The sequence below is a fragment of the Quercus robur genome, chromosome 5, assembly GCF_932294415.1.
Source record: "Quercus robur chromosome 5, dhQueRobu3.1, whole genome shotgun sequence".
NCBI lineage: Eukaryota > Viridiplantae > Streptophyta > Magnoliopsida > Fagales > Fagaceae > Quercus > Quercus robur.
The window spans coordinates 57,443,335-57,459,429 of NC_065538.1; positions in this window are offsets into that span (position 1 = coordinate 57,443,335).

Genomic DNA, 16,095 nt, shown 5'->3' on the forward strand with positions numbered 1-16,095 from the left:
ATAAAATCCAAAATGAAACACATGTATACACACGCATATGTCAAAATTCAGAATTTGCAAGAGTGTTGATGATATAGTGGCTTAAGTTAATTTTTCACCAGCATCATCGAAGTCCTTGAAAAACCATAAGATCATATCTTCATCGTCTCACAGGATTGGAAAGTGTCTTTGAGGTGAGTTTATTCTTTTCTTTTTTCCTCTTATCTTCTTCGGTTTTTCCTGGGCAATTTTGATAGTTTGTGGTTGATTTTGTTTTGTAGTCAGGTATCTCTCTCTCTCTCTCTCTCTCTCTCTCTCTTTTAATTATGGTACTATTTTTAATAGAGACTGTTGATCAATTTGTTATGCTAAACGTGACATTATTTATAGACGAAATAATGTAACATTGTGCTATTCAAATGCTTTAATTTTCATACATTCTGCATAAGGATAGTTTATAATTTTCACAGAATTTTAAGAGTAAACAACAAGAAGTGATAGATCCTTATAATCAATAGGGGTAACTAAAAAAAATTCAGCATCCATTATCGTATAATTTAATAAATTATGAAATTGAGTATGTCATATATTTATTTTATTGCTATGCGGTGGGTGATGTGGCAGTTTACTGATTCCAGTAAGTTTTACTAGATTAAGTTAATGATGTGAGTCATTAAACTAGTGGTTCTTTTCCAATTATACATTGACTATCAAACCAAATATCCAATCGTTGAATGCATGTTATCTAAAAAAGTGATTTCAATATTAATGCATTGTAATTGGTTGATTGGTTGCCTGGATTACTAATGATTTCAATCTTAACTTACACCACGCCTTTCTTATTATAGATTGCAAGACCCTTATCAGTCAAATTCCTCAAACGAAGACGAAGCATTGTTTATGTGAAGCCAACAAGAGTGCGGATGTGATTGCTAGAAAAGGTCCATCAACCCCCAAGACTTTATTGTTTTTAATATATAGTCCGCCTATGGACATTTGCATATTGCTATACTATGATAATTTGGGCATGTATTATGAGAGGACTTGTCCTCAAACAACTCTTGTTGCTGCTTAGTTTATGAATTTAGCCTTTTCACTAAAAAAATAAAAATAAAAATAAAAGATGCTAAAGTAGTATAGTCAAGTATTGTAGTAGGAACTTGGGAAAGATGAATGAGAGGCCGACTAGAGATCGGAAAATATAAAATAATGTGACTATTAATTGCCACTTTATCAGTGATTGACGCTATTTATAGGATTTGATTTTGTGAATTGGGTAGCGTCCTAGATCATAAACCAAAAATTCTAAGAACACATAAAATGCCAAAATTTTGGCCACAATTGTACACATAGCCAACTGTGAATAGTAGAGAAAAAATGACAAGCCCATATGAAAGTAACTTGCAACCGATTACAATCTGTCACATTACTAGACTTAAACCAATCAATTTTTCTAAGAGAACTATCATTTGGGGATGCAAAAAAGTTCTATTTTACACCATAAAAATCTACTTTATTTATTTTACTATCTCAATTTACAACTCACCAAAAATCTCAAATTCTGTTTTTACATATAACTTATTAAAATAATATAAACTACATCAACAAATAATATAAAAAATTCAGTTTCTCTCTCTTCACTTCCATCTCTCTTTCTACCTTTTTGTCTCTCTCTCTAGCAAACCTACTCAACACCTTCCACCAAAACTCAGCCACAAACACCAATTTTGGCACCACCAAAATTACCAAAAAAAAAACTATCACCACCAACCAACTAGCCACCACCACTTAAAATTCTTACCACCACCAAAACACTCACATACCCATTACACCACCCACAAAACCACCAAATCTAACCCAAACCCCCACCAAATCCGACCCAAGCTAATATAATAACATATAATAAATTTTTACATCCTCAAGCTACAATTGGTTGTCATATATGAGAACTAATTGTTCACAAGTTGTGAAAAAAATTAGAAACCCATACTCGTATGGAGAGGCGTTTTGACTTATTAGTTGCTAAAATAGCAACGGTAGGGTTTTTATAGTCTCCAATGCTAGTGCTCTAAGAGTACAAATAAAACATTTTGCCAAGTTGTGCTGTAATTTATTGCATTTGTCTACCTATGATTGGATTACATCATTTAAAATAAGTCACCACTATTATTTGAAGAAAAATATCCAAATTATCAATTGATACATATACAAGTTATGACAAAATATGTAACAAAATGTAGGTCCTTAGACTTTTTAAAACCCAAAATGTATCTCAATTTGCACTTAGCTTCTATTTTAGAATAATTTTTATAAAAAAAAAAAAAAAAATTTGGGTAAATTACAAATTACACCACTAGAATTTGGGGGTGTTTGAATTTTACACCTTGAAATTTCAGAATTTGAAATTTACCCTTGAAGTTTAGAGATGTTTGGATTTTGCACCCTAACGTTTTAGAATTAAGATTTTACCCCTGAAGTTTGGGAGTGTTTGGATTTTACATCCCAAAATTCTGAAAATTTAGGGTCTAAAATCTAAAAAGTCTAAAAATCTCCAAAGTCTAGAGAGTGAAATCCAAAAATCTCCAAAGTGTAGAGAGTAAAATCCAAATACTCCTAAAATTGAGGGGGTAAAAGCCAAATTTTGAAATGTTAGGGTGTAAAATCAAAATACTTCCAAACTTTAGGGGGTAAAATCTAAATTTTGAAATTTCAGGGTGTAAAATTCAAGCACCTCCAAACTTTAGGAGTGTAATTTGCAATTTACCCTAAATCATCTCTCTCTCTCTCTCTCTCTCTCTCTCTCTCTATATATATATATATATATATATAAAGAAAAAATCCTAATATTTAGGGGCTATTTTTCAATGCTGGAAATTAAATTTAAATTCAGAGCATTAGTTTGTATGGTCATACCTATGGTATTTTTGTTTAAAATCTCTGCATTTAAAATTGGAGGAACCTTCGGCATAAATTTATTATTTTGTTAGATAGAAGCAGATTGTATATATTGGGTGAAGTCTTTTCCTAGATTGTATTAAATTGGAATGTGTAGATATAAGACTTTTCAGGATTTAATTTTTCATTTTGATGTTTAGTTGTTATTGGTTCAAATTTGAACCTAACATTAAATTTACTTTTTTGTCCCAACAATAACAACCAGTAACAATCTATCATTTAGAATTTATTGTAAAAATATTGTGTACATATCATTTCTCTTTATTTTTTAAAGCCTTTTCCCGGATTGAATTAATATACCAAGGTTTTTTTTATGAGGGATGTGGGCCTGGAATTGAACAGGCTTCACTTAAGGCTCAATATATTCAGCCCACAGGGTACAAAAGTAGACCTGAAAGCCAACTTTCCAAACTCATCAGCACCATATTTATCCCGGCCCAGCCCAATTATATGAACACAATCTTTAATTATTGCAAACACCAGTTAGTTTGGGCAGTCTCTAGCTATAAGTATTAGAGACAAATCAAGCTTCGACTTGTTAAATAAGAAGAGAAATTCTAAATTCACAACACTTTTACAATATTTACAAAACAAATTTTAGGTGAAAAATTATTATTAATGAGTAAAAAGTAATGTTACACTTTATTACTTAAGATTTTATCGTAAAAATATTGTAGATGCAATATTATTCAAATAAAAACTTGTTGAATTACTTCTTCTTTTTTTGGGAAAATTACAACTTACGCATATGTGGTTTGACCAAATTTTAAAAGTTGCTTCCCTGTGGTTTGAAATTTGATACTTTACTCACCTGATATTAGCTCAGTCAGAATTCTGTAACCCACATCAGTTAAAAGCAGGACTAAATATGTATTTTTGTTTAACTTTTATATCTCTCTCTTCCAAAAACATAAAAATACAAGATCAAAAATACTCCAGTGGGATGCTTGCATCATGGTATTTCAAACCACTGGTAGGTAACTTAAATTTCAGTCAAACCTCAGATGAGTAAAATGTCAGATTTCAAACCACGGATAGGCAATTTAAATTTCAGTCAAACCACACGTAGATAAGTTGTAATTTATCTTCTTCTTTTTTTTCTTTTTTTTTGTTCAATGCTGAATCATTTCTTGTTTAGCCATCGGAAGATTCTAAACTGCCCACTTTTTATATCGTTAAGTCCTAAAAAATAATTGTACATAAGGGGTGTTTTTTTTTTTTTGGCTGTCTTTTGGGTTAACATTTTATAAACTGCTTTTTATTTATTTATTTATTTTCTAATTGTCACATATTTCTCTTCTAATTTTTAGTTGATATGTGTGGAGTATTGACAATTTGACAACTTTTCTCAGATAGTGGTTTTTAAAAAAAAAAAATAAATTATCATTATTATTATTATGGTTTTCTACTTGTTTTTTTGGGTAGGTTACACTCATGCACGGCAAGGGGATTTGAAATTTGGAATGCATCCATCATCTCATACTTACAAGTGTGAAGGTGCCACTTGACCCAAAGTTCATTGGCATCATTTCTGTTTGGTTGATGTAGTTGTAATAATTTATATATATAACAATAGGTGAAACTGAGAGAAACTCAAATTGAAATTCTAAATTAAAGTTCCACTTTTGCCGCATGCGTTCTAAATTATTTATTCTTAAAGAGTTTTATTTCTTAATTTTAGAATCAAATGTGAGACCACATCATAAATATTCATCAATGTTTCACAATAAATAAATAAAAATGGACAATTTACATATTATATCTAATAATATCCTTACAAAATTTTTTAAAGAGTTAACAAAATATAAAAATGACTATTAATAGTATTTAAACTATATATATAGAATTATATTATGCATCTTATTTTAAGTGTATCTATGCATATGCATGGAGTTACAAGTTAGTTAATTATAATTGATGTTGTCATGAAATTTAAGAGACAAATAGAAACCTATTTGCTTGAAGTATTAAAATTAGTAAACAAATATTAATTTAGAGATAAATGATGAATTATGTTTATTTTGATAATGTTCACAAGAAGAAAATAAGTAAAACAAGTTTGAATCATCTATTTGAACATGGTTTAAGATCTTGTGAGTTGTGAACATGTATAAAATCAGTATCTTTTGATCTCTATTTCTCTTTCTCTAGTCATTTCATATGAATCGCACAATCATATAAGATATGATAATATGTTTTTGTAGATTTTATCATGTGAAAAACTTATGATGTCAAATGATATTAATATATATATATATATATATATATATTATTCAACTATCATTTCTCTAATCAAAGCTCTCAAATTTTATTATTGGCGTAGATGGTGTCTAAGAATCAAGGGTAGAGTCAAGAATTTGTCTAAAAAAGCTAAATAAAAATTAAATCAATATTAAAACTTTCACTTAAATCTATTGTTTTAATCCTCAAATTATATTGAGTCAGCTATGGCTACAATATGTAAATCAAGATAGTTAGAATATATACCATTCTAAGTCAATATAATGATTTGGAATGAAAAATTCCTAGCTTGAGATCGGTGAGAGTGGTCTGAGATCGGTGAGGGGAGTGTGTTGGATCGGTGAGAGTTGTCTGAGATCGGTGAGGGGAGTGTGTTGGATCGGTGAGAGTTGTCTGCGATCAGTGATGGAATCTGCGATCAGTGAGGGGAGTGTGTTGGATCGGTGAGAGTTGTGTGCGATCGGTGAGGGGAGTGTGTGCGATCGGTGAGAGTTTTGTGCGATCTGAGAGCGAGTATTTTTGTGGAGTTTCGGTATTTTTGTGTTTTGATGATGAGGGATTTTTTTTTTTTAATTTTTTTTTATACTGAAAGTTGAAGCCGCTTTTAAAGAAACGCAGCTCCAAACATGTAGAAGCTGCGTTTTTTAAACGCAGCTCAATCTAAATGTCTAAGCTACGTTTTAAACGCAGCTCCAGACTTGTAAAGTCCGTTTCAAGCATTTTTGAAGCTGCGTTTTTTAAACGCAGCTCAAGCTATAATTAAAAAAAAAAAAAAAAAATATCCGGACAGGACTGAAGCCGCGTTTTGGAGCTGTGTTTTTGGAAAACGCGGCTCCAGCCTTTCCTTTGAGCCACGTTCATCAAAAATGCGGCTCAAAGGAAAAGCTGTAGCCGCGTTTTCCAAAACCACGGCTTCAAACCGCGTTTTTTGTAGTGTAAACACACAAAGAGAAAATAAAATTTTAAACTTTGAAGGAATATTTTTTTTTATAGATAAAAAATTTCAATCTTGTCTCAAAAAAAGTTGGATCTGGAAAAAACAAAGAAAGATAAATTTTCTTTGTCCTTTCAACACTAACAAATTTTGGTTTACTAACTACTGGAGTAGGTTGATTTGGCTTTCATCTTTAATTAGAGAGACTCAAAGTTTACCGTTGCTTCTTTTTGTTGAATTCAATATTGAAAATAATAATAATAATAATAATAATAATAAAAAGAAAGGACGCTAATACTTACAAATCTTTTTCTTTATTTTTTCGACATACCCTATGTCACGGCCATGTCTTTGTCATGTTCTGGCCTTGTTTGATAATTAAAAAAAAAAAAAAAAAAAAAAAAAAAAAAAAAAAAAAAACCAGCTAGGATATATTTGCAGCCATGTCCCATGACACAGACATGGCAAGCAAAATGCTATGTCCATGCTTTCTAGAAGACAAGTCTAGCATCTCCTCTAGTGGAGGGTAGATGTGAAAACTAAAGTTATTCCACCACACCCAAACCCAAATGAATTCTCTAGTTTTTAAGGGATTTTACCAATTAACCCCAAATCACATTCCCATACCTCGTCGCCTCTTCAATCAAGTGTCATGGGGGGATCTAAAAAAAAATATATATATATATATATATATATATATATATATATATATCTTATGAGACACTCTCTCCACATCAGCACCACATTAATGAGACCAACCAATTAAAATGGGACACATCTTATATTTTGAAAATACCATTTTACCCATGAAAACTTCAATCGCCCACCTCCCCTTCTCTTTCACTCAGGGATTCCAATGGCAGGTAAAATATTTCCCTCTCAATTCATCTTTATATTTTTGTTACCTTAGCTCAAATTTTTGTGATTTTTTTTGTTTATTGTGTCCACTGCTTTTATATATTTTTCCTTTTTTCTTGAAATTTTATATATTTTTCTCTTTTTCTTGAATTTGTGTGTTTGTTTCAATGGCATCTTTAGATAGATTAATCAATATATTTTTTAGGAAATTTTGTAAATATACTGTTACTAATTGAGTTATTGTGGAAATTATAATATTTTGGTTATGGCTTGAAGCCTAGTTGAGTCTAGGTGGATATGGCTAAATTCAATTCCATTATTTCAATCATTTTTTTTTCCTTAGTTTTACTTGTTGAGTTTAACTCTTTGCTTCCATTCCCCCTTTCTTAGGAGATGTTGAAGCATCAATTTTTCCACTTAAGATGTTTTGTGTTTATCTTATGCTTAGCTCCATAAGAATATGATTTAGGAAAGTATCTTAATGCTACAATGAAATCACATATTTTTTATAAGTTAAATTTTATTGTATGCTTTTGTTTATTGCTTTCTAAGATTTGCCATCTCCTCCATCTATTCCCAAAGCCCATCCTCTCCAACAGATAAAACAAAGCGTTCCAATTCACATGATCATATGCTTTCTTTGTTTTTCTCTTGCTTTTCTATTATTAATAATATTCTCTTCTTACTTATCAAAAAAAAAAAAAAAAAAGGATGATGTATCTGTTGTGTGTGTTCGTGTATTTCAAAAGTGCATGTGTTTTTTTATTCATTTCATGATAGATGAATACAGCTTCAGTGCAAACAGAATTTCATTAAAAATTTTCATAATAAATAGATTACCTTAACAAAGAAGCCAATGACTTATAGCTCAGTCAGCATTTCCTTCTCCCATAATAAGGGGATGGAAGGTGAGGTCATGGGTTCAGACCCATTGGGTAGATGTGTAACTTATCAATTAAAAGAAGTCTTTATTAATTTCCATTCTGAAGTTTCATCAGTGATGTTGGATATATATATATATATATATATAAAGCATTTCTTTCTTGTGGTAATTTGATTACATCTAAAGCAGTGCCTTTTCTTCTTCTTCTTTTTTTTGTTGGGGTTTTTTTTTTTTTTTTTTTTTTTTTTTTTTTTTTTTGTGATGGGGTGGGTTAATGCTGCTCCACAACGAGTTTGGGACTTAATTTCTATGGACTTGTTTTCCATTAGTCATCATAACATGATATCCGGAAGTGCAATGGTTTCATAATCAAAAGATTGCATTCAATTAGTTATATCTGAATATTTTCATTTTCAAGTTGATAGCCATACAATTTTTCTTTCAGACTAGGGTTTCCTGTGAGCAATATTCTATGCTTCTCCGGTGGGTTTTTTTATAGGGTTAACCTTTGCAGTCGTGACTCGGGTATGGACATGGTAATTTTAGTTCTACTTTTCCCTGTTGTTATTGTCATATAATACTTGTTAATGTTCTTCAACAGAGTACTTGTTTGACGTTGAACTGTATGTAGTCATCATTACTGCAACATGAATTAAAGCATCTTAATGTTTGTATATTTAATTTTAATCCATCATGCTGCACAGATGTAACTATTGTTCTAGACCACTGGAAAGATATATAATGAGCTATTGATGGAACATATCTGTTATCAATGAGATCTCTAGTAACCTATTTGAGGAAAATAACAACTCACTACGAAAAAAAGGTCCTCTGGCCGCGTTTTTAAAACGCGGCTATATGTCAAAAAAACGTGGCTATAGCCTATAGCCGCGTTTTTTTAGGCTGCGGTTTATAATGTGGCCTAAAACCTGTGACTATAGGACTGACAGTCCTATGGCCGCACTTTTTAACCGCGGCTCTAGCCCAGGTCCTATAGTCCCGTTTAAAATGCGGCCTAAGGGTGTAGTCTTAGGCCGCGTTTAAAACGCGGCCTAAGGGAGCAGTCTTGGGCCGCGTTTTAAATGCAGCCCAAGGTTGAACCTTAGGCCACATTTAAAACGCGGCCCAAGGCCAAAACATTAGGCCGCGTTTTAGAAGTGCGGCCATACCTCCCATGGTGACGGCCTCTGACACTTCTTTAAGCCGCGTTTTAACCGTGGCCTAAGGTTCTGGTCTTGGGCCGCGCTTAAAACGCGGCCTAAGGTTTCGGTCTTGGGCCGCATTTTAAACGCGGCCTAAGTTTCTGGTCTTAGGCAGCGTTTCAAACGCGGCCTAAGGTTCTGGTTTTAGGCCGCGTTTTAAGCACGGCCCAAGATTACAACCTTAGGCCGCGTTTTAAGTGTGGCCTAAGACCCCCGAATTCCTATTACGAATTTGTCTATAGCCGACTTTTTAAAACGTGGCTATAGTTTTTTTTTTTTTTTCCTTTTTTATTTCCTTTTTCTGGGCAGATGAGTTTTCCTGTATTCTTTACAGCTTGTTGCATGCAACAAAAATAACAACCCAGAATTTCAACAAAATATCATGCAAAAATTTTCTCAAACCTGTCACAAATCAATATCTCTAAAGAATACAGGAAAATGATCAATCTTTATGGAATATGTCGTTCAATACAGCAACTAAATGGAGGGAAAAAGTGTAAAGTCCATTTGACACAATATTACAATCATGTTTACAATATTTTGAATATCCACGAAGTTACAATATTACAATATTCTGAATATCCCAACAATTATACACAAAAAGTCCACGAAGAGTCCTCACTATGATGTAGCGCTATCCTGAATATATTATATACATTGTATTAGTAGCACATAACAATGCATTGCAATAAACACGCAAGTTTCATTAAATTAAAGGCAAAGTTTGTATTACCTGACAAATTGCTTAAACTTAAACTGGTTGGCACGCTCTTTTGTAAGAAGGCTATTATTTCATCCATTTTCCTCTTTGCTTCGGCCATTTCCTGCTTTGTTTCGACCAACTGCTACTGATGCCGTGTTTCTGATTCGCGCATTGCTTCGGCCAGTTGCTGCTCATGCCGTGCATCTGACTCCTGCTTTGCTTTTGCCAGTGCTTTGGCAATTTCCTCCTTATGTTGTGCATGCAATGAGGCCATTTGGTCCTGATGCCTCTGCTCTGAGTCAGCAAGTTAGTCCCTCATCGAATTTTCCAATGCAATCATTCGTTGGGCCGTTTCAGTGGACGACGGCCCAGGCACACATGGAAGGTTGGACCCACTTCTTCCTGATGGGGTTGGTCCAAAACCGACCCCACGGACACGTCCAGAATGTTCTTTGCCCATCACTTGAGCGAACGCATCATCTTTTGCCCAGAGAATTCCATCGCGACGGTCTCCTTCTAGTTTGCCCCCGTTGTCTAAAATTTCTTTCATTTTATCCTGTTTGCCCCCTGTTTTCATATTATTTGCTATAAACATTTCACGCACAAATTAGAAAATAAATAGGTTATGATATAGGCTTACAATCTTATGTCGCACTTCATCATTAATAGGAGTCCCATCTTTCGTGCAGTATACTTTTATGAAAACATCTGCACGCTCCACTGCTTAGCCGCTTTCTTTTGCCTACATCATATTCAACAGTCTCATTACAATAGTGAAAATTTATGTTGGTGATATGAAGCAACAATCGACAACCAAACATAGCAAATGGAATTTGGAACATAACATGCAATATAACTATAAAACAAATTCTGTAGACATGTAGTTTATTACGTTCAAAAAGACGAGTTGTTTTCTTCATGTGAATGCTTTGTATCAAGCAGTTTTTGGTACCAACACTCTTGCCCTTTGATTTAATAAAATAGCCATTTTATAAGAGGTAACGTTTGAAAAAGTGCGGCCATAGCACCCTTGTTGACAGCTTTGAAGACATTTTCGCCGCATTTAAAACGCGGCTATATGCCACAACTATAGCCACGTTTCTTAAATGTGGTTATATCTGTTACCTATAGCCATGTTTAAAACGCGACTATAACCCCCTAACTATTTTTAGAATTTGTCTATAGCCACGTTTTAAACGCGGCTACAACCCCCTAAATATTTTTACAATTACTCTATAGCCACGTTTTAAACGCAGCTACAACCCCCTGCATATATGCATCCCAATTGCTATATACCAAACCAAACTCTTGCTAACAAAGTGGCAAACATAAATATTAATGAAATCACTAATAAAAAACAGGAAACATCACAAGAAATGTCTATTAACAGTCATAAACATGCAAAAAAGCCAAGTCTTCCTTACCCCAACACTGTGCATATGATCAGTAAACTAGTTTCTTCAAACTCTTCAAATTCATCACACATAATAATTTTAATTCAACCAAACAATATGTACGGAAATTTTGTTGTGATTTTTTAATATTGATTATTTCTAAACCAAGAAGTTTATATTATTACAGTAATGAAATTGTGGATTGCTTAGTTTGGACCCTACGACAACGTTGGGCATTGCCACCATTACTGTCATCTCCATGCAAGCCCTTCCTCAATGCTAAACTCACGCCGACAAAATCTATTTTAATTTCCATGAATTCGAATCGACCATGTTCTTTCAACAACAAAATAAATAAATAAATACAACTAGAATTTATTGATACCAATATGTCACAAGTTCAATTAAAATAGTAGAGCATTAAAACTTGGCTAGTTGTTGTATAATGCATTTCTTACCAAATTGTCAGCAGTTTGGGCAAAACTTATAGGCCCTGTCCTCGCTATATCCTTTTGAAACGAACGACTTCTCTTGTTCGTATCCATTAATGTCTACGAACAAATTCCCGCCAACAAATTAAAACAAACAAATCAGTTAAAACATTGTACTCGGTATATCCAAATACCCCATCATATGTATATTACCACTAAAAGATAATAGAGCAAGAAAATAGCGCAACCTTCGTTTTAGAATCAAACCAATAGTCAACTAGTGCGCGGTAGTCCTGCTCGTCAACCCAAGATGGTTTATTTTTAATGACATCTTCTTTTAACGCATCTTTTGGGTAGCATTTCTTTTTTAACTTACTCCTTCGGTTCCTTCTCAACTCCCCTAATAAGTGCATTGCCCAGTTCATTTGATTCGCTGGTCTGATAATTTCTGGGTCAATGATCCACTTTTTTTGAAATGCAAAAATTGAGTTAGCATAGTGCAATAATTCACCCTATTGAAAATGCCATTTAGCACATACACGGCTATACATAACAATTAAAAGTAGCTTAATTTGATACAACCTCTATCTCTACCCAGGCTTCTTCTTTGTATTTACGGTCGACATGCGTCCAATTACTTGGCATAAGTGGGCAATAGTTGCGGCAGATGCATAAGGTGCCCAACCACCTTTTGAATGTTTGCCCGCTTTCCCCAACCGGTTGCCTGCTCCCATTTAACCCACATACAAGTTTCTTGTTCGCTGGAAGAGCCCATATCCGCTGCATTAGCGTTATTCCACGTTTTTTATTTATATTATTGGATATTGGGGTTTCCCGAACTGAATCTTCTGCACGCCCATCATTGGATGGTGCGGTTTCTTGGACCAAATCGTCTACATATAGTAAACCATTATTAGAGAGAATGAAATTTCAAAGTTCACAATTACAGAGAAGTCACTGTATATAGCTCAAGTGCTCAACTAACATGATATATGTGATCTTTGTAAATGTGGACATTTTGATACTTAAAGAAACTGATAATAACAAATAAGTCGATGTCTCTATCTAAAAGCTGTTTTTATCCCTTTCAAAAATAAAAAACTGTTTTTATCCAAAAAATATATGTAAGTTGGTGAAGATGCTCTTAATCACATGATTTGCATATAATTCAACCATAATACCTATAATATTGGAAACTCCATTACTGCCAGTGTCATGTACATGCACAGCCAAGTTGAATATCATTTCCAAAGCTCGTAAATCACATGAATATCATTATTACAGCTTGGGTAAAATAACCTCAAACAAGAACATAATACCCATCAAAAGAGATTAGAACTTTTACCTCAAATAAAGTGATGAAGATGCTTTGGGGTTCCTAAGTATTTTTCCGGTGATCTTGTCGAAAAAATGATGGTGAGATGGTGTGCTTTGGAAGTGAGTGTGTGTGTGTGTGTTTAAGTAAAGAGAAAAGAAAGAAAATGAAAGACAGAAAAGAGACAGCCAGCCAAAAGAGAGAAGAGAGGTGGGTGAAAATGAGTGATGGGGAGTGGGGTTAGGTGGGGGGCATGTGCGAACTAAAAATCTGACTTGACCCCCTCTTTTTTTTTTTTTTTTTCTCTGATGACAAGGACGTTACATATCCACAGTGAACAGAATATAAGATAAAAGTAACTGTGCTAAATGGAGTTAGGAAAATATCCTTTAGAGACCGAATTAGTTGTTTTTAAAAGTGTTGAACTTAGTTGATATTAACCCAAACTCCAAAGAAGTTTAGTAAAATTTACTTAAGGACACTCGTTACCATTTCCCTTCTTAGTATTACTTGATTTTGCATGAAATGTCTGCCACTATATTTATTGAGTCCAATTTTATTGGAGTTTGTGTTCCTTAGAAATTCATTTACTTTTCCAAGGAACAAGTCCAATCTATTAAATCGGGTCATCACCGTTTCTCAAAAAAAAAAAAAAAAAATTCGGGTCATCACCATTTTAGGCTTTGCTTTTTATTAATTGCTTAAAGAAGTGCACATTTGAAATCGATTTGGTCCCTAATTATGCCAAGTGGTCGTACTTAATTGGATCATTTCCCTAAATCTCACTTCTTCTAGAACCCATCTAGGAGAAGATTTAACAAATTTTGTCCTTACCCCCAAGTTTGCACAGCCAATTTGGTTCCATGCACAACCAAATATTTTCCATACCCTCAACAAATTGCAAGCTGGCCAAATGCCAAAGAAAAAGCTATCTCCCATACCACGCGACCTCACCATCTTTTACTAAAAAATAAGTAAGGCCTCCCATGCAAATCAAGTTTCCTCAATATTTTTCACATGTCTCTACCCTCTCCACAGAGAAACACCCAAACTCCCAGACACACTACAAAAACTATCAAAACCCAGAAAATACACACAAAAAAACTTCTCACAAACAAAACCTGCAAGAATCCCTCAATCATATAGAAATCCAACCAAAAACCCAACTCTAAACCCCTACATACTTTATAGAGAAACACCCAAATTCCCAGCCAAGAACACCACCAAAAATACCCAAAAACAATGCCCTTGCAAACCCAAATAGAACCATAAATATCCCTATTTTAACCCATAAAATCAACCCCAAAATCGACACTCTCAAGCCCCACTGAAAATAACCCAGCAAATCCTCCAAAACTCTCATTGCAAATATCCTAGAATAAGCCAAGAAAAATCCCACTAGAACTACAGCCAAAACCCCACTGTCAAACCCTTAACAATTCTCAGGAAGACCCAAAAATAGTCACTGAAAACTCCATCAGATACCAAGAAAAATCCCTTCATACAAACCAACCAGAAAACCCATTTGAAAACAGCATCAACAGAGCATAAAAAAAAAAATGAAAGATAAAAGGAGCAGAAGCATAAGCTAAATACCAAGACATGAAAGCAGAATACAAAGAAGGAAAGAAGAAATTCAAAAGCAAAGAACCATACAGAAAATTTTCTTGAAGTTTAAGGTCAACAAATTTTCTACTTTTGATGTTGGGCTTACTATTTTTTTCCCTAGATTTTAGATCAAATTGGTTTTTGTTGGGCTTTTTCTTTTTAATGTTTAATAATGCTAAGATATTGTCTAGATAATCATATTTAAGCTCATTTTATCTGTTGGACTTAAAAAAGTTTGGGATCAGGAGTTCAAAATTTTATTTTAAAGGGTCAAAAAAATATTTTAAAAATATTATACATAATTCTTTTTTTTTTTTTTATTTAGCTCTTATTCTTTTTTTCTTTTTCTTTTTCTTTTTTGGCCAGCTCAGATGGTTTATTTAAAGTTTTCAACCCCCTAATCTTCACTTGGTGCCGCCCTTGTGACCACCCCATGACTTTACCATTACATAAGGTAATGTCCCCCCAACATTAATCGTGTTCTTTTGTTTAGATCTAAATATATCCATCATAAAATTAAAAACTGATTTCTATACTGTGCAAACTGCACATTTTTACAAGGGAAAAGTTTTTTTTTTTTTTTTTCTTAGAAACAGAAGGGAAAAGTTAATTAAAATGCAGTAAGAGCAGTAGTTTAAAATATATTTTCAGAAATTTTTTATGATAAAATGAAAAATAAAATTATTAGTTTTCTCAAGCTTAGTGAGGGAAGAGGGAGATTTGTATTTGTATTTGGAGTTAATGAAACAAGAATTGTGTTAGGAAGTCTAAAATTTGCTACAGCACATCAACTCATTTACATATGCTTATAGGTTTTATTAGCTTGTTGAAAAATATTATAATGAACATAATTATGGAATAGTTTTTTAAGCGTATGACTTAGATTTCTGATGTGCACTCTGCACAAATATTGCACTTTTATTTTTGATAATCAGCACAAGTCTTACACTGATACTAACAAAATTTAAGCAACACTGGGAACTTCAGAAAATGGCAAGGTAAAATAAATAATAGAATTCACTTACCAAAATTTGTTCAATCCACCAACCTAGGAGTAATGCATCTACAAAATTTGGTGATAAGTAAGAAATAGTATAGCATCACAAAAAATGGTCTAAACCTTTTGGTTTTTGTTTTATTTTTTTGGAATATGATAGTATGGATTAGAATCCTCTGTCATTTGCTTTAAATTTGTTGGCTATTATATGTAATTGGAGGAGACTCCAACCTGTGTACAAAGCTTAATGCCTCCAATGTACAGTTGTTTGTAATAATTAGTGAATTTCTATTTTATATATATATATATATATATATATATATTTATAGTTGACCCTATATCTTCTTCTTGTGGAGATGTACAACTGAGCTAAGCTATCTTAGTTGTCTGCTTCTTTGCTTTGAGTCTCCTCAATTAAAAATGAAAGGTTCAATTGTCTTCATTTTCGTGGGAGAGTATTGGCAGGTGTTTAAGGCTATAAGGTAGGTTCTCTTCTCATGCCAATATAAGTTTGTGGTTGCTGCCAGAAACTATGCTTTAAGTTGTTTGGAATACTAATGTTATAATCCAAGAATTGAATAGTTGGGTCATGAAA